Raw genomic sequence first — 19,129 nt, 5'->3', positions numbered from 1 at the left:
TAAGTCGCACTGGAGTATAAGTCGCAGGGACATTCAATCTATGAAAAAAAACGCGACTTATAGTCCGGAAAATACGGTATACATATATGGCATTAGGGATAATGCCTAAATTAGCCAAAACAGCTAGCATGTTGCTGGAAAAAATAGCTAAACTTCAAAATATAAAAAAAAAATCTAAAGAAAAAAACTAAATTAGCCTAAACAGCTAGCGTGTAGCTGAAATATAAGCTGAACTCCAAAAACACCTTAAAAAAAGAAAAAAAAAACCTAATAATTAGCCAAAACAGCTAGCATGTAGCTGAAATATTAGCTAAAGTCCAAAGTACCCTATATAAATAAATAAATGAAATAAATAAATCTTGGTAAGTGCCAAAACAGTCCAAAAAGATAGCAGAATGGCAACTTTTAAAACTTTTTATCATAATTATGAATAATAAAAAGACATGAATATCATGCCAGAATAAATAAACTTAAACCTTAAATAACGTTCTATATTTTACTCTCCATAAAAACATATTTAGTCAAAGTATCAAGAGGGTAGCAAGCTTATGAACATATTTCTGGACATGCATTTGATGCAGGATTCACGTAGCTTTACTGCAGCCTGCTCTGGACAAAAAAACAGAACAAAACAAAACTGGGTATTTAACTATAATGATACATTTCAATAAAAATAAAAAATATATATCACTATCAGAGTCAAATAATCTGCAGAGACATCTGTGAATTCTGCAGCAATAACACAATATTTCACTTTGACATTCTTGTGAACAAACGACCTGATATGGGACTTTTCATTTTGAATCCAAGTGACTGTTAAATTAGACCATTTAGAAAAACTGTTGCCTAATGAGACAAAAGCTGTAAGAGTGTTTGAAGATGGTTGTCTTTTGCTTTCATGTTAGCTTGAAGTATACTATATATGTTATATTTGTTTACTGCCCTCTGATTTTGCACAAACATGATCACATCAGGTTGGAGAATTTAAATCCTTGCAGCAGTTTTTTAAAAAATATATATTTTCTCCTCTGTAAATTTAGCACCATGGTTTCAGTTTAGGGCTGCACGGTGGCGCAGTGGTTAGCGCTCTCGCCTCACAGCGAGAAGGCCCCGGTTCGAATCCCGGCTGGGACCTTTCTGTGTGGAGTTTGCATGTTCTCCCCGTGCATGCGTGGGTTTTCACCGGGGACTCCGGCTTCCTCCCACCGTCCGAAAACATGCTTCATAGGTCTATTGGTGACTCTAAATTGCCCCTAGGTGTGAATGTGTGAGTGACTGGGTGTGTGATTAAGGCCCTGTGACAGACTGGCGACCTGTCCAGGGTGTAGTACCCCGCCTTCGCCCTTCAGTAGCCGGGATAGGCTCCGGCACCCCCGCGACCCCGAAAGGGAAGAAGCGGTCAAGAAAATGGATGGATGGATGGGTTTCAGTTTAGGGTCAGATCCTCCATCTCCTTCACATCTCTGTGATTTGAAGCCTTGTTTTAGTTGTGTTTGGTCTAGCTGTAAAAGAGAGAGCAAACTTCATCATGGTATAATTATTTTTGTGATGTGTACCTAAATGTTCTTTTGACTTGCTTTTTGTTCAGTTTTGCAGACATTGATTTTTTAAAATCCTCTTAATCTTAATTTTTGGATCATAATATTTGATATACCAAGCAAAGGCTGTGTGTTAAAGTGGGTTTCTTTGATGCAATGAGCTACAAAAGCCTCAGAAGCCTTGACTACACGAATTAAACCTAATTTATTATTTTTATCATTTTTCATGTTTTGTTTTATCTCAGAAGGACATTATTACTTTTTTGTGTTTCATGACTGAAGAAACAGAAACCATTGCCTCTATAAGCAGCGTTAGCAGTGTGGCTAACGCTGCATAGCTCCTGCTGAGACGGTGCTGGCCCAGGTTAGTGGGTTAGCCACTTTCTGTATAAGTTCTCCAAGCAAGCGTGCTGGATTTTAGGGTTTAGTGTCATGCTGAGACAGAATAATAAGTGTATGTTTCTAATTTGTGTGCGTAGCTGTGTGCATGTTTATGTGCAGCAGCAGGGCCGGATAATAATGAGTGTGTGTTGCTAATCTGGGCCCTTGGAGACTGCCTCTCTTTACTCCTTGCACACTGTCTCAAATCAGCGGCCTCCCTCTCACTCCAGCTCTTCTCTGCTCTCCTCAGCCTTCTGTATGTAGGCTAATTTAGCGCCGTCTTTGATGCTTTCTCCTGCGGGCCTGCATTTCTCATATCCAAATGCAGGGATTAGCTGGGTTTTATTCTCCAAAGCCTATCTCATCCTGTTCTCCCTTTTTCTGTCTGCTTGGCGGCTCCCGACCTCAGGAAACAGTGGCAGGGACTTAACGGCCTGACAACAACTGCTTTGTTGTTGTGTTTTTGTGTATCGGTTGTTAGCCGAGGCACTTAGCTCTTTGTGGGCCGGTTATTTGCTTCCTCGTTCTGGGAGTACGTGTCAGTAGGGGGAAGGATATAGAAGGGAGATTTGCCAGGGATGAAAGCAAATAAAGATTGGCTGAGACATGGAAAAATAGGAGCAGGAGATGCGACAGTGAAGCAATTTAACAGCCTCTATCTTGTTTTAAGATTCATTAGCAGGAATAATGACAAATTATGTGAAACTAAGTTGTGTCTCTGGGTGACATCATGAATCCCTTTGTAGGGAGCTGGATGCTGCTACTCCTGCTTGCTTGTGTTAATGTGCGAGAGCGAGTGTGTGAAAGGGGAAAAAAGATGGCAGGTCTCTTGGTGATATTCTAAATCCCTTTGTAGAGACAGGGACTGTCACTTCTGAGCATGTGCATGATGAAAGTGAGTGCTAAGCAGCAGACACAGGCAGTGTGCTCCCACTGAGACAACAATCACCAACACACACACACACATGAACTTAAAGTGAGTAAAAGTCTCTTGATGAACTTTCAACAGATCTGCAGAAGTGGCTTAGGTAGAAGGGCCCCTCTGGGATTCCTCACAAACTCAGCCCCATATAGAAAATACATACATACACATATATGAATTACTAAATTAAAATTTACATGGTGACACTTAAATCATATTATTTTTTACTAACTTTTTAAAGTGTTCGTAAAAAAGAAGGTGTTAATTACTCATCACACGGACGTATGGTTCAGGCCCCCTCCGTGCCTCATTGTGATGTTTTGGGTGTCCCCAATTCGTATTTTTTTACGTGCTGGTTCTTCCCATTAAATTATGGGTCCCCAACCCTCGAGATGCCGAACCCAGTACCAGGTTAGTGTCTGTGGCCCTGTACCAAGTGGGCCTCTGTCCGATACCGGGTCGCGATCCAGAGGGTTGGGGATCCCTGATTCAATCAAAAAATGATGAGTTAGGGACACTCAAAATGTCAAAAAGTGGCGCGGAGGGGACCCGAGTTGGGAGTGAGAATGCGTTGTCCTGCACAATAAAACAAGTGTCATCCAAAATTTTTATTATTTTTTAATGAAAAACCAGAATTCTTTGATTTAATTGTCAAAAAATAATGAAAAAGATAAAACCTACATAAATCAAACTTCTAATAATGCAACAGTGCTTCATTAATATGCAACCTGAGCCCAAACAGCTTTTATTAAATTTTCTGTCTCATTTCCACTTGTCTGAGTGATCTCCTAACAAGTATCAATGGAGTTCTATTCATTTCAAATTGTATTGTAGTTGTAAAATTATCTTCACACATGTAAATTGGTTTTAGATCTGAAAACAAAATATGTGCACTAAATTACCAAAATGATTGGCTCCACCATCCAAATTAGGAGAATCAGATGTCCTAATCACTTGTTCTGACCACAGGTGTATAAAATCAAACACTCAGACATGCAGACTGGTTTTACAAACATTCGTGAAAGAATGTTCCACTCTTAGGATCTCAGTGAATTCTAGCGTGGAACTGTCATATGATGCCACCTGTGCGATTTCCCAAATATTCCATAGTCACCTGTCAGCTCTATTAGAACAAAATGGAAGAGTTTAGGAACAACAGCAACTCTGTCAACAATTACAGGTAAACTGATGGAGAGGTCAGCAGATGCTGAAGCTAATACTGCAAAGAGGTCATCGACTTTCTGCACATTCACGTGCTACAGAGCTCCAACCTTCATGTGACCTTCAGATTAATCTAAGTCCATACTTTTAGTAATACTGTGTTTCTCAAAAACTGAACATTCAGTTGTGTCTCTCAGTGCACAGGTGGGTAGGATCATTACCATGAAAACTACAGATTCATGCCACCTAAACAAACGAGGAGATTTGATCATTTTGAATAAACGATGCAAAATAAAACCGCAAGAATAAAAAATGGAAAGAAATTGATGCAGGGTTTGTTTCTTCTCACATAAAAGTAATGTTTAGTAACTCACAGCTCACCAGAAGTCATTCTGGGACTGATGCATCCACTGATCAATGAAAGTCTTTGTTTTCCTCATCCAAGCTTAAGCTCTGCAGAAACTATGTCTTAGTAAACAACACAAGTTTTTTTATTTTGGCTAAAGACCGCATGATCATAAATCACAATTCATGATAAATCAGAAGATGATTGGAGTGCGACTTTATTGGTTACTGGGTTTACCGCCTTCTTTTCTACAGTTCATTTCACTGCAGTCATGATGGGGTGTTTTATATGATCACATGACTGAAGGTAGAAACTCGTCCTAGTTTCTTGTAACAAAAATTAACCACAAGAAACAAATAAATGATCAATTTAAGTTAATTAGTGTAACATTATGCAATCTGATTGGCAAATGAGGGAGCTGCCAGCAGGAGGAGGGAGGAGCTGCTCGATCGGTTCGGATGAATTTTCCTGTCAGTCTGAGGTTGTAATTTCAGTTTGTGTCTGTGGAAAAAAGCAAACACCTGTTTTGAGGACCAGAACAATATTTCTGAAGACATTAAGTGTGTAAAACATTTTTACAGCACCAAAGTATGTTCATACATGCTCAAGTATTTTTACAGACACATTTTTGTCACTAGAACAAAGTGCGCTTGCAACTTTTTTACAGATGCAGAACTTAATTAGGAATCCTTTTACAACGGCAACATACTTTTGAAAGGAATAAAAGTCAGTGGGTGTCTCTGGGCGAGCCACTTCAGATCTTTTCAAAAACATTTTGGCAGCGAGTGTTCAGGAGTGACTGTGTCTGTTTGCAATAACAGGACAAAGGCGAGTTTGTGTCCTTAACTTGATCTGCCTGTGTTGGATGAGAATGTGTTGTTAGATCAGTTTCTAAAATGAACCAGATTGTGTGGGATAATTTGAAGCTTGTATAAAGAGACAATCAAGGCCAGAAACTGAGAATCTTCCTGATTGCTTTATAAGCTTTAAATAAACTGAAGCATAAATTTTACCACTGATAGATTAGGATGCCACTTCCATTTTAATGAACAGAAATGATCCCATTTAAATGCATTGTTATGGCATTTTCCCTCTTTTTTCTTTAGTCACTCACTGATTTTTCTCCCTGTTGTTGTGTTGTGGCACTCAGAGCCTCGTGAGTCTTTTGGTGTGTGTTGACTGTGATTGAGAACGATCTCTGACCTCCTCAGTTCTATGGAATTCCATACATGGTGCTTCGGCGACCCCCTGACCTCCAGCTGCTCTCCAGCTCTATTGGCTGAAAGGCTCCCTGTGCTGCGCAGCAAAGAGCCGCCAGTAAGAATCAACAGGTCGAGGGTCGAGACTCTTGGAAATGAGGCGATGAAGTATGGTCTGCCTTTTACAGCACAGCCACAATACCATCATTCTGTACGCACTGCTGCATGTCTGGAGGAAAGAAGGACTCCACTCTACATTGAAGTCTGATGGTTTTGATGCTCCCTTTTTATGCAAAACTACCAGAATCAGTGCTATGATTAATGCAAATATTCCCAACACAATTTCTATTTTTGTAGCCCTGAAATAGTTATCAACAAAAGAGAAAAACATTCAGGTACATCTTTTTATTAGCAAAGCCCAATTAAAGAAATCTTAACAAGACACTGCAACAACTCTTTGATCTTTCTGCCTGTTTTATCTTCTTTCTACGTTGCACTGAGCTATTAACTCTCTGGAACCTAGAGCCTAAAGCTCAGTTTTTGTCTACTTTTGAATTTACCTCTGTATTTTCAATTTGAAAGCCTACCTGCTTGCTTATTCAGTATCATTTTAATCAGTAGAACCTCTCCTATTTGACACTACCTTTATTTTGTCATTTTTCCAAGTTATATTCACACACTAGACATTAAATCGTGCAAAAACAGAAAATTCCGTCTGGAAAATGGGATTCATTTTGCTGCAATCTTTAACTAACTGTTGTTACAATATAAAATGAACGTTTTGGGAGTAATTTCATTAAAAAAAACTAGAATAAATTTAGTCAACAAACTAATCAACACATTTTTGAGAGAAAATAAAAACAAAATTCCAGACGAAATTCACAGATTCCCTATTTGGGCCACATATGAAGCATTTCTGTTGATAGAAGAAGATCACAGACTTCACAGGTCAAGGATGTGACCTTTTTTATGCTGTTATAAAGACTGATCAAGAATTTCTCTCCTAGAACACTGCCGTCCATTTGACATTTTCCTGGAATTCTATTTTTTCCCTTTCTTTTTTTTCAGCTTTTTCTTTTTCCTCATAAATTGTCCTTGTTGTGTTTGTGAGGAATAATAAAAAGGTTTTAGGGAGAAGTTTGATCCAGCTGGATTTCAGGTCGGCCTGACTGGAATCTGCTCACAGGTGGGGGCGTGGCAGTGGCAGGTGGGACTTTTGCGGAGAAACACATAGTTTCAGCAATTATTTGACCATTCCAGGGGTTTTTGTTGTTGTAAACTTACGTCAGACCCCATCCCAAGATAAAATTATTTTTGGTTTTGTCCTTATGGGATTTTTAATAGTGGACAGCTCTGCCCCCATCGGGACTTTCGCGGAGAAATGCAGTTTTCATGATTTTTTTGACAACGTCGGTGAATATTGTTGTAGTAAACTCATGACGGACCCCAATCCCAAAATAAAATTATGGTTGGTTTCCTCCTTGTGGAATTTCTAATAGCGGACAGCTCCGTTTCGCTCCGCCCCCACTGCAGGCACGCTACTCTGCCTTGCAGCCGTCGGATCGAAGTCCGTCTTACGCCTCATTTATTAAAATAAAAGATTGATTTTTTTTCTCCAAAACTACAAATAAAGGCCATATTCTCCCTTTAATTCAATAAAATACCAGTTACAGACTATAAAAAAAAGTTAATTTTAGACAGAGTTTTATCACGTTGATCTTACAGCTGCACAGCAGGACGTCCTAGGGCGTCCGTTGGTTCCAGAGGGTTAAAGTCCCACTTTTAATCCAATGTAAAGGCAGTGGTCTGTTAGCTAGCATTATGCTATTTTTAGCCCAAAAAAAAAAAAAAAACTGTCATTTTTTACGACATAGTTTCTGCAGAGAGGCAATAGGTCATCAGAAATTCGCCTCTGCGTTGTGGGCGGGACTGTTGGTGTGGAGTGAGCCTGCCTTCATTTCCTGTCAGCCCTTTGTTTACATGCTCTCATGCTAGTTTACAATCTGGCAACACTGCAGAGACAGACGCTGCACTTGAGCGAACTCTGTAGGTAAATTAAAGCTCTTTTCTGTATGCACTGAAGAAAAATTGCGACAATCAATATGTCAGCATGGTATTGATACTAACGATGCTCAGATTGATTTATAATTTTGTTTTATTTATAATGTATAAATAATTACTCACATTTCAGTATAGTAAATTAACAAAAATCTTAAATGACCAATTCCTGTTCTTCCTCTACCTTCGTCTTTGGGTTCTTCCTTTCAGACACCTTTGGATTTAGGTGGTTCGAAGGATGGTTGGAAAAAACAGAAGACAAAAAGAGAAAAAGAAATCCTGATCCACACTCCAGACTGATAGGTGGCGGTAATGGATCACAGAGTTGTGTGCAAGCTACCATAAAATAAAAGAAAAAGACAAGGAAACCACCTGTATGGACGAGACAGCAGGAACTCCCTCTACAGGTAACTTAAACAAAGTGAAATCAAATAATTTAACACAATTAAATGTGTGTGTTGTATACAGTTAATTCTGTTGTTTCAAGTTAATTACATTTGTATGCTTCTTGTGACAGAAGAAGGATCTGGACCAAAGGGACACAATCAGAGAAGCACAAGTCCTTCAATGTTTGCAGCAGGTAAGTGGGATGTGGAGTTTATTTCCCTCTGCTGTCACCTGTTGGAAAAGCAGGATCAGAGCGATTGACTTAAAGAGGGTGAACAAACGGACAAGTCGGCTGGATCAGTCCTGGGTTCTGCTCTGAAACCTCTAGAGGAGATTCAAAGAAGGATCCTTCGTAAGATTAAAAAAAACATTGTAGAAAACCTTCAGTATCTTCTTTAACACAGCAGCAGATGACAACATTTTCAGGAGCAACTGTGAACAGAGCAGTTTGATGATCTACTAGCTGAGGAGAATTGAATATTTAAAAAAGGCAGAGACAACAGAAACACCCCTTGATGTGTGAAGAATGTGGATTTGAGTTGTGGCTTCAACCAGACAGAAACTGCTTCAAAATCTACCACATATGATCAAAAGTTTCTTTAATCACTGCTCTTCAAGAAGCTGTTGAAAAAAATAAAAACATCCAGAAAAAATATAAAAATGATAATTTCTCAAGTTATATTAGAGGTTAAACTTATTCTGAAAAAAGAGGCAAAAGATTTAACTCATAAAGCATGTGTTGAGAGATTATTTGATGAATGATGTTTAAAAAAAAGTCCAGGCAGACTGTAACTATTACAGGGGTTAAAACACAATAACAATATTTGATACTTCCAAGACATTAAAATAACATTTTTAGACATTCAAGATATTTAATCAGGCTTATTTTTTTTAAATATAGATATATATTTGCTTTTCTAAGCTTTTCTTAAAATCATTAGAGAAATGTTTGTCTTATTAAGAGCCAGGGTTTAGAAATAAAGGAAATTATTGAAGAACAAGTCAAAATGTTTTGTTTCATACTCTTGTCAATAGAAAAGCTTCATTTAAGACCCCAAAAAGTCAAATTGCTAAACTTAAGGATTTTAAAATTCAATAAATATTGACAAGTTAAACTGGCATTCAATGACATTCGGATACAAAAATGATGATTTATGTTCAAGAATAAGAGTTAATTTCAGATTTTACTTGAATGTATTGAAATGGGGCCACTTGTGCTTAGATTGTATTTCCTTTTATTTTAAAGTGAGTCATTTCCACCTTTTCCACTAGTTTATGTCACTGTGATTAAAATAAACCATAATTAGGTACAAAAACCTAAAAAAATACAAATAATTAGATTCAGCAAACAATACTTATTATTGGGAGGAATGATATTTAATTAGAAGTAATTCTATCTATAGTTTTTTAGCTTATTTCCCCCTTTTGAATACTTGTGTAGAACTCTTTTTTTGAGATTTTTATTTAAGGTTTCATATGTAAAATTTACTTGATACACGAACAGAGAATTTTTCTGCTTTTTAGTAATTTTCTTCTTAAGATTACTGTTCTTTTCCTATTTTTTTTGCCACCAATTTTTGCTTTTTGTATGCAAGGACTCGAGGATTTCACTAAATTAGACACTACAACCTTTAACACATTGTGTATCTCTACAGTAGAAGGAATGCAATGCAAACATTTTTATTTCTAATATAAAATATTATGTTAAACATTTTTTTAAATCAACTGTTGTTTTAAAAACACTCACTAACTTCACAGTTTTGTGGATTAATTCTGTCATTTGACCTTATAAAGGTCATATATAAAGGCCTTATAAAAACATTTCCTGAAACAAATGTGTGTATTTGTAGATTTTTGAGTTTTACATTTGGTTTGCACTGTGTCAAAGTGTCTAATCCAACTGCTCAAAGGACAAACTTTTTTTTTTTTTTTTGTCTTTGAGGTCACAGACACATCAAAGATCTCAGAACTTCATTCAGGTGATTCCATCAGCGTCCGGATGATCCAAAAGTTTTCCTGATTTCTCGCAGTTCCATCCTCAAACTCTCGTCTTTGTCAGACAGCCTCATCTCCTCCGCAGAGGCAGGGGGGGTGAAGGTGAGCCTGTCAGTGGTGGCAGCACCTTCCCGCGGAGCAGCCTTGATCAAGGCCCTAGATTGGACATGAACATGGGCCGCTCATCTCCCTGAACCGCTCAGCCTGTGACACCGGTACAGAACGGGCTGACAGACGGCGCCTTCGTTGTCTCTCTTGCAGCTCTTTGAATGTCCTTTATGGCAGGAGTGGAAGGAAAGCGAGTGGTCGTCCCCTTTTTCTTGTTTTGAGTCTGACAGGTCAAAGACAGACTCCTCTCAGTTCGCTCTTTTCACTTCTCTTTCCCCTGTTGGAGACTTCCTCCAACAGGATCCCCGATACTTTCTATCTCACTTCTCTGTCTCCTGTCCTTCAAAGAGTTAACAGAGGCTATCGCTTCCCTTCAATTCCCTCACCTCTGTTTTCCAATCTGTACATCCCTAAACCAATCCACTCCACGTTGTTTTCTGTTGTGCTCCTAATTTCGAGGCTCACTGGAGAAAAGAAGACGGTCCAGAAAGGAGCCCAAAAATAACTGTCATGCAAGTGGACAGGCAGTGATTAAGGATTTAACTGATCATCCTGCAGCTGACAGTGAACCAGCTATTATCTAGCAGGAATCAAACGCTGCTCAAAGCCCTGGGAGGCTCTCTGCGCCTCTCAGCACCTCTCAGCTCCTCTCAGAGGCCTGGCCAACATGAAAGGAGATGTCAGGGTCTGGCAGCTGACAAGCCACGGAGAGACGGAGAGAGTAAAGTAATGAGATCTTTATTTTGGCCGTTACCTCAGGGACTGTTGATCTGTGTTGTGGTGATGTGCAGCTGAATACAAAGAGCCACTCTGTTTGTTTAGATGGGAACTGTGCCTCTGCTGTGTGTGTTTGAGCATGTTGCATGCCATTCAAACTTAGCGGAGTAAAAGCCATTCATTAACCCCGCACCGCCTAACAAATGGCAGGAAACTAAAAGCAAGAGACGAATAAAAGTAGACCTTATTGATACTTTGGTGAGAACATAATTACCGTCAGGAGGCAATCAGTGAATTGGTCTGTGTGAATGTTGTGTTGGTGGGGTTACACTGTTTGTGTTCTTTTTCATCAAAGGCCTCCATTGCACAGGAGATTTCACTCTTGATCCTCTTGCTGATCTTGCTGAAGTTTCTGCTCCAGAAATGTGGATCTGTACAATTCCGCCCAATGTTGTGGCGAAGCCCCTGTGGTTCCTCTTCCTCATTAAGCTGCACATAAATTAATGTTATCAGTTCTTTTTTTATGTATATAATTTGAGCCGCTTGATGGTTATGGCACAACTTTAATAACTTTCCAAACTAAATTAATCTCCATCTTCTTATTGCTCGCACTCCATTGATGATTAATTTATCTGTGACTAAATATTAGCATTTTGTTACTTGGAAGTTGGAGAAATAAAGTTAAAAAATATGTTGTTGCATTAGTTTTTTTCCTTTTTCACTCGGAGTAGTTAAAACTATTTGTAAAATAATTAATTTGAATCATAACAGAAGAGGGAAATAGAGGAAAGAGAATGTGGATAAGTTGCTCCAAAACTAAAAATAGATATTCTTTGTCTTTATTATGAATTATCAATAAATAATACTTTTTTTAACCCTTTAACACCAGAGCTCCAGTGTTTATATTCTTTGATTTATTGTAACTTTTTAGCCGTTAACATGATCAACGTAATACCAGTAGACTCTGAAGGAGAAAAGCGGCTCGTCGAGCTTTTTGCTCAGCTCACCTCCAAAGGCCACGCCCCCTCGGAGGAGATTTTGGAAACAGAGGCTTCAGATCAACATGAAAAATGGCTTCTTAAGACATTTAGGTTGTGGAATTTTGGTTCAAACATTTTTTTATATATAAATGGTCATAGGGGGACTTTAAAGGGTTAATATTGTTATGTTTTTTTTTATTTCTTTTGCACTTTTAGACATACATTTTTTCACTTTCACATTCATAAAAGTCTTGTATGGAAAAAAAATCTGTCAAAGTTTCACTACTAACAAGTGATACTTTGGTATCACTAAAATGTACTTATAGGAAATGAAAAAACACATATTGATATTGTGTTGCAATGCAATAATATTTGGTTTTGTGTGTGAAGATTGTTTGATATTACTTTATTTATTCATTTTTGTAAATATTTTAATACTTGCATGTATACTTATACAGGTAAAAGTTTTTTTAAAAATGTCTGGACCTGAGAAAAAATAGCTGCATATGCTTGGTTGAAACTATGATAAATCACTAGTAATACTAAAAGGGAGAAATTTGCCTCTTTTAATCTAAAAAAATAACACATCTGATTACAAACTAGACATCAAATCTTTTCAGGAAACATTTCTTGAATCCATAATTGTGTCATTTATTTTTTCTGCAGAGCTCTAAATATAACAGAGACACGTTCTACAGCGTTTACCACACAGAAATAGACTGCATATAAAAGATGAGGTGTACCAGCGGTGACATCACCCATTGATTTGTGGCTTAATGTTTTGACAGCAGTCTCTTGCGAATGGCGCAGCAATTTCCCATCTCTAAAAACCACAATTACATATCACATCCTTTCTTTGGTGAAAAGAGATCGCTGTCTGTTCCACCAGGTGACACTCGGATTATTTGTTAGGAACATGTAGTTCATGCAAGTGCTGCTTAAAAAGCCAAAGAAAGCAGTTTTTTTCCAATGACGTTTATTTTCTAAACCTTTGTTATATTATACACTCTCATGTCCATTTTATGTCATGTGTGTTCCTAGTTTTAACGTGTGTTTTTGTTCTGCATCAGCCTGTGATTGCAGGTTTTGGCATCTGCCGGAAGGACACTTTGGAGGACAGAAAACTCCACTCAGGATCATTTTATTAACAGACAAAAAGGAAAGGTGGCTCCAAAAATCTAAAGACAAAAGGCAGAAGACACTAACGCAGGTATGTGAAACAACAGAGTTGAGGAAGTGTGCTGTGGTGCAAACTTCAGGTTCACGGGAGAGAGCGTAAAAATAAAAGCACATACTGGATATGCAGCAGCTGATTATTGTTTTATGACCATTTTTAAAAATCATTATTTGTTTGTGAGATACAACAAGTAACATGCAAAGTTTGTCAGTTGGGGTTTTGATTTGTTAGTTGTCCTTTCCTCTGAAACTAATAATGCTAGCTTAGCGCTATACTGGCGCTTTCTAAGGTCGTCATCACTTTCTACCAATCAATGGGTTTATAAAGCGGCTCCACCCAAACCGTCCTGTTCCATTTTTCTATGGACTTACAACTGATGAGGCCCTCAAAAGATACAGGTTGCATGGGTCAGTTTTACAACAGAAACTCTCAAAACACCAGACTGAACCGCACAGTGGAAACAAGGTTAAAGGGTAACCAAACACTAAATCAGCTTTTTTTGGCTGTTGACCTCTATAAATGGGGCTTTAAAATTGCTTTCTGTTGGCCATTGACAAATTTTTGATAAATTAAAATAAACTTGTTTGATTCTTGAATATATCATCAAAACCCGTCTGTGTGCTGCCCCCTACAGGTTGAAATGATGTGTTACAGTTGAATTTTATGATTGTTCAAACCACGTAAGTTTCAGAAGTCTGACGTCATGATCTGCAGCTCTAATAATGATTGTCGCTGCATTTTCGGTATGCGGAAGCACCTCTTACCCCGCATGCTTGAACCACACGTCACTTCCGCTCTTCGCCCACTATACCACAGAGTCATTTCCAAACAGTAAAACTCCTTCATCACAAGAATTTATGTTTTTCTCAACAACCGAGAGCTTCTCCTGACTGGATTACAGTTCGAAAAAAAGCCAGTGAGCTACCGTTAATAATGTGTTTGGATTACTGGAGAAAATAAAGTGTCTTGAAATGGCGCTGTTTCCTCTTAGCTTAGGGAGTAAACTGCCGTCATGTAAAACAGCAGAAGAAGAAAACATTTGTAGTCCGTTTGTGGTCACTGCAAGATCGTAAGGTCCTGATCCTTAACGTGTCTTTTTCCTTTCGCTTTTTCAACAATAAGTGAATGTTTTCACTATGATAAACATTTTAAGTGCTATATTAACATCCTTCGAGGTTAATATTGTTGTTACCGTCCGAAGACCGGAAAACGCTTTAGCGGAAGTGACGTTTGGTTAGAGCATGCGGGAGAGCGGTCCAACCGATTTGCTTCCGCATACAGAAAATGCAGCGACAATGATAACACTCCTGCCCCCAAAGCCCCTCCCCTCTGACTGGATCTTCTCATTTCAGCTGTGGGTGGAGTCAGCCTCCAACTTCCCTGTTTGGTTACCCTTTAAAGACATGCATGGATCTAGTTGTCTGCAGGTAGATGCATCAGAATGGAGCGGAGCAGGGAGCTTGTTGCCTGCACATTGAATTCCTTACCTAAGATACGACTTTTTCAAACTGCTTTTTTTTTTGCTTTTTCTAATTCAGAACAATTTGTATAAAGAAATACTCTGAAATGCTGTTTTGATCTTCCTTTATATATGTCCTCTATGATCCAAAGAATCCCAGAAAAACATGGTGAAAACACCAAAAAACATTTTTTTTCTTGGAGTGGGTCTAAAAACTTAAGGAGTTTTTACCTTGTAAAAATAAATCTATTTAGCCTTCCTCATAGCTTAAACAGACTGCAAGAAAGCAGCTTTTTTCACTTTGTCTAAACTTCCTTTACCCCACAGAGGATCCTTCACCTATGCCATTTTTCTTTACCCGCATTTCCTCTTTACTTCTCACCAAAAAATGTCAGTCTGAATGGCATCAGACTTTTCTTCACTTTTCCTAACATACTTTGCCTCACATTGGCTGAGTTGAGAGCAGCTGACACAAAATGTTATTTTTCTTCATTGACTTCCTCCCTTCTCTTCGCACAACAGCTGTATGACATTTCATACTCGTAATATCTCTGGGTCTTTGAGGAGCCCCGGGTTTCTGTTTTTTTTTTTCTGTTTTGCAGCGTGCACACATCCACACCGGCACATCCACATGAGCTCGCTTGCTCATGCAGAGACGAGCGCTGTGCTCCTTCCTGAGGTCCCTTCACACATTACACCAACTCTAATAATAAAAGGGAGAGGAGTCAGAGTGGATCCTTTGAGTGTTCTGTTGAGGGCGGGTGACCCACTTATCCATTCTCCTGGCTTTGTCTGGGCCTCTGGGTTAACCCACTTACCCACTCCCCAGGCTTTTGCGGGGCCCTGGAGTGAAGGCCAGCTTCTTTTCTCATCAAACAACTGCTCTTAATAAAGGGCATGGGCTTGGGAGCCTGCAGCCCATGGACCTACACACACATGCCGACATGTACTGCTGAACTCTCCGAGCATCGGAACAAAAACCCACTCGTGGTCTTCACTTGTATTCCTCTCCGACAGTGGATTTGTTGGGAACCTTTATTGTTAAGTTGAAGCTTGTGAGTTTTCTACAAGGGTTTGTGCGCATCTGTGTGCATATCAGCTTAGAGATCTCGCCGTGTCTCCAACACCAAACGGCATTTGCATTTTAATTATGTCAATGTTTGTTCAAAAGCATGACAAGCGCTCAGACATGACAAAATGGAAATAAGGGACTTAAACTGGGGAATTACAGCCCGTTCACTCATGTTTTGTGCTTCCCTAACATGATGTCGATCCCTGTGTCCCGCATGTGAGACCCTTCTTTTTCATGCCTCTTAATCCTGCTTTGAGGGTCTGTAGGGGACCCCCGCTCAAGAGAACATCAACAATATTAGAAACAAAGGAAATCTATTGGCTGCTATCAGTTTTAGCACACAGAGTATTGTTTCAGGCCATTTCGTCTCGGTGTAAAATTTCTGTTCTGTTCTGAAAGCTATGGTCTTTCTTTATTTTACTCCTGACAGAAACATGGATAAAAAATGGATGTATTTTAGACAGGCACAAAAAGACGGCTAAGAAAGGCCTGCTTCTGTCAAAACAAAGACATTCAGTAAACACCTCAAAGAGTAGACTCAGTTTTTTATAGTTAGGAGAGACAGAAAGAAACTGTTTGAAAAGTACAGACACTCAGTCCTGAATCTCGAGGTCTTCTTTTCATCCATAATTCACATTCAAATCTCCAGTTTTTGTCCTGTTTTCATTGAGCTGACCTGTTTCTAAACCATCCTACTGGGTAAACAGGCCCGAGTCTCACAGTTAAACTCCTGAATTCATTTGATTTTAACTTGATTAGATGGGTGTTTATTTGTTAAATTGTTTTTCAAAGACGATTTTGCCAATTTATTAGATTTAAAATGAATAAAAATGGAACTTTCATAAAGATACAAACATTCATTTTTGACACAAAAAATAAAAGACATTACTTTAGCTAAACAATATTTTAAGAAAATAAAATCAATTTTCTAATTTGCTGTTTAGCGGTAATAGGGTTTATGAACCTGCTTCTGCTGTTTTTGGCACAAATTGGGAAGCACTGTAAATTAATTCTCTATTTTTCAGTTCTTATTGAAAAATAATTAATCTTTTAGGCTAAAAACTGGTCGACCTTCGTTCCAGTACTCGTCAGAACACTCCAGTACTCGTCAGGAGTTCTGGGTCGTGACAGAAAGAACGAGGTCCCAGAGAGAGTTCAGAGTAGAGCCGCTTCTCCTCCATATCCACAGGAGCCTGTTGAGGTGGTTCAGGCATTTGGTCTGGATCCCTCCTGGACACCTCCCTGGGCGGGACACCCCTCTCTCTGGGCGGAGGCCTCGGGGAAGACCCAGGACACACTGGAGAGACTATGTCTCTCGGCAACGCCTCGGGGTCCCCCCAGAGGAACTGGAGGAAGTGACTGGGGAAAAGGAAGTCTGGACAACTTTGCTTAGAGTGCAGTCCCTGCAGCCGGATTCTGAATAATGGATGGGCTAAAATTATATTTCTAACTTGAAAACAAAAAAACATTAATTCGTTTTTTTTTGTTTTGTTTTTTAACTTTTATGAAGACTGAAATCAGATTCTATCTCAGGTCATCAGGACTTATCTACCAAGATGTTGGTTTATTTAGGTGGAACTGTGTCATTTCATGACATTCCTTACCACAAACAGTGTTTTGTTCCATTTCCATCACATCTAACAGATAAGACACCAGCACATACACTTTATCTTATAGACCTATTCTGATGACAATCATGTTTTTGTGTTTTTAACATGTTCTTGTGGCTCAATTCCGACGATGGAGGACATTTGTAAAGAAAATGACGCTTAAAACTGCATTTGTGGTCTTTTCTTTTTTTCTAATAGTTGTGAATCAAGAGAATGCTGTTTGATAAAGAGCTTATTTTTTATTTAAAGAATACGCTGGGCGGACCACAAGAATCTGCTTCCAAACTGTACGGCTGGACAGCTCCAGCGTCATTTTCATTGCACTGGTAATGTTAAGTTGAGGGTGTGACGGGCTGTAAGCAGGTGGGAGAGCTCTCAGCAATGGAAAGGGGTTGTTCCGCACTAATAGTCCCGCCCACAACTTAAAGGTGAATTTCTGATGAACTCCTGTCGCTCTGCAGAAACTATGTCTTAAAAAAAACGATGCAGGTTTTATTATTTTGACTAAAAACTGCTTAATTATAATTAAAATACCAGAGAACTTTTTGAAAATAGATCAAAAATTGACTTTAAACACTTTAGGTTAAATAACTGATTAGCAGACTCCCTGAAAAATCCGACTCTACTTTGTCAAATTAGCATTAAAAAGTAATAATACTTTGAAAAACTTCTATGAATTTTGTTAATTTTATGAAGCCACTAAAGCACCTTTTTCCTCACTGTGTTACTGACAAACATTTATATATATCTAAATTTACATCCAACACATTATGATATGCAGATGGATGCTACAAGAACAACACCTGAGTGTGCAAAAAGTCTCAGCAATAGCAAAACACAGTAAACTACCTATCCTTTTATGGCTGCCTGATGTTCCTCCACTGTCCCTCTCCATCTCTGCGGTGAGTGGCAGGACCAGGATGGGGCTTCTGTTGTGAGTAATAAATGCTGTTGTACTGAGCCCACAGGGAAACCCTACTCTCCTCGCTCAGCCATTACTGTCTAATGGCCAGATGATTGGGGAGACACACACAGAGCTTGTCACAGACACGCTGATTTAGGGCGCCGCTGTGTGCGTGTTCAGGCACGCCTGTGTGTGTGTTTGTTGGACGTGTCATATAGAGGCTGATATACCACTTTGGCCCCTGGGCGGAGGAGGGGGGAGGGGGGTAACAGTAGTAACTCACTCGCAACCTGATCAAGCCGTGATAAATCTTCTGAAGCCATCCTGTTTCCTGACGCTCAGACGTTTGCACACACCTCCACCCTTTAACTCTGAGCCATTGAACCCCGAGGGCAGCCATGGAAGGGTATTCACTTAAACTGCCCCCTACATTTCTTTTGAAAGCTTTAACAGTTCTCCGATTTCACTTCTTATAGAAAGTTTTAGCTTTTTTTTCGCATGTGATCAATAGATTTTAATTTGGTATTTAGTGTTTCCGAGTTGCACCACATTGTGACGGCCTGTTCAGCTGTTCGGGGAACAGCCTTGCCCTCCCCCAGGAGCACCAGACTCACTGATGTGGCTGAAAAGCAGTTGTGATGTGTTTTCATTGACTGGAGGCTGGTAAATTTCTGTCGGGTGCTCAGGTGGTTGAAAAATATCAATCTTTTCTCACAGCTACTTTTTTTTCCTTTTTTTTAGAGGTAAAGCATCAGTTTTGTTCTGCGCTCAAGGACAAATAATTTGAAATGTTTTAACAAACTCCATTCAGCAGTGGCCTATTATATATCTAGTTATGATAAAATGTTTGTGAATGATGCAGCAAAGACATCGTTGGTATGCTCCGATTGTTTGAGACTATAACAAGATGATTTCATTTGGAATTATATCTATCTTCTTACGTATTTTATTACACAAATTCCGTTCTGATGAGAGAAACTGTGTGAACTCTTTCACCTGTATTCAATATTTGATCTTGTCATCTCAGTTAATGCTTGAATGTCCTTAATGAGTTCCAGACTTGGAATCTGGATTTTTTTTTGTGTGTGTGACTGTAAAAATGTTGTCTTAGCAAT

General features: G+C 39.0%; 1 long non-coding RNA gene across 1 annotated transcript in view; it reads left to right on the top strand.

Moving 5' to 3' along the window:
• The window catches only part of LOC112145251, a 26,509-nt gene extending 13,071 nt beyond the window's left edge, over positions 1–13,438 (top strand). The window contains exons 2-4 of the long non-coding RNA XR_002919046.2: positions 7,816–8,012; positions 8,123–8,185; positions 12,863–13,438. This is a non-coding gene — a long non-coding RNA (uncharacterized LOC112145251). The remainder of the gene's footprint in view (positions 1–7,815; positions 8,013–8,122; positions 8,186–12,862) is intronic.
• The last annotated feature ends 5,691 nt before the right edge of the window (positions 13,439–19,129 follow it).

Source organism: Oryzias melastigma, linkage group LG5, assembly GCF_002922805.2.
Source record: "Oryzias melastigma strain HK-1 linkage group LG5, ASM292280v2, whole genome shotgun sequence".
In the NCBI taxonomy this organism is placed as follows: Eukaryota; Metazoa; Chordata; class Actinopteri; order Beloniformes; family Adrianichthyidae; genus Oryzias; species Oryzias melastigma.
The sequence above is the reverse complement of the archived record's forward strand: the minus strand, read 5'-3'. Positions and strand labels throughout refer to the sequence as shown.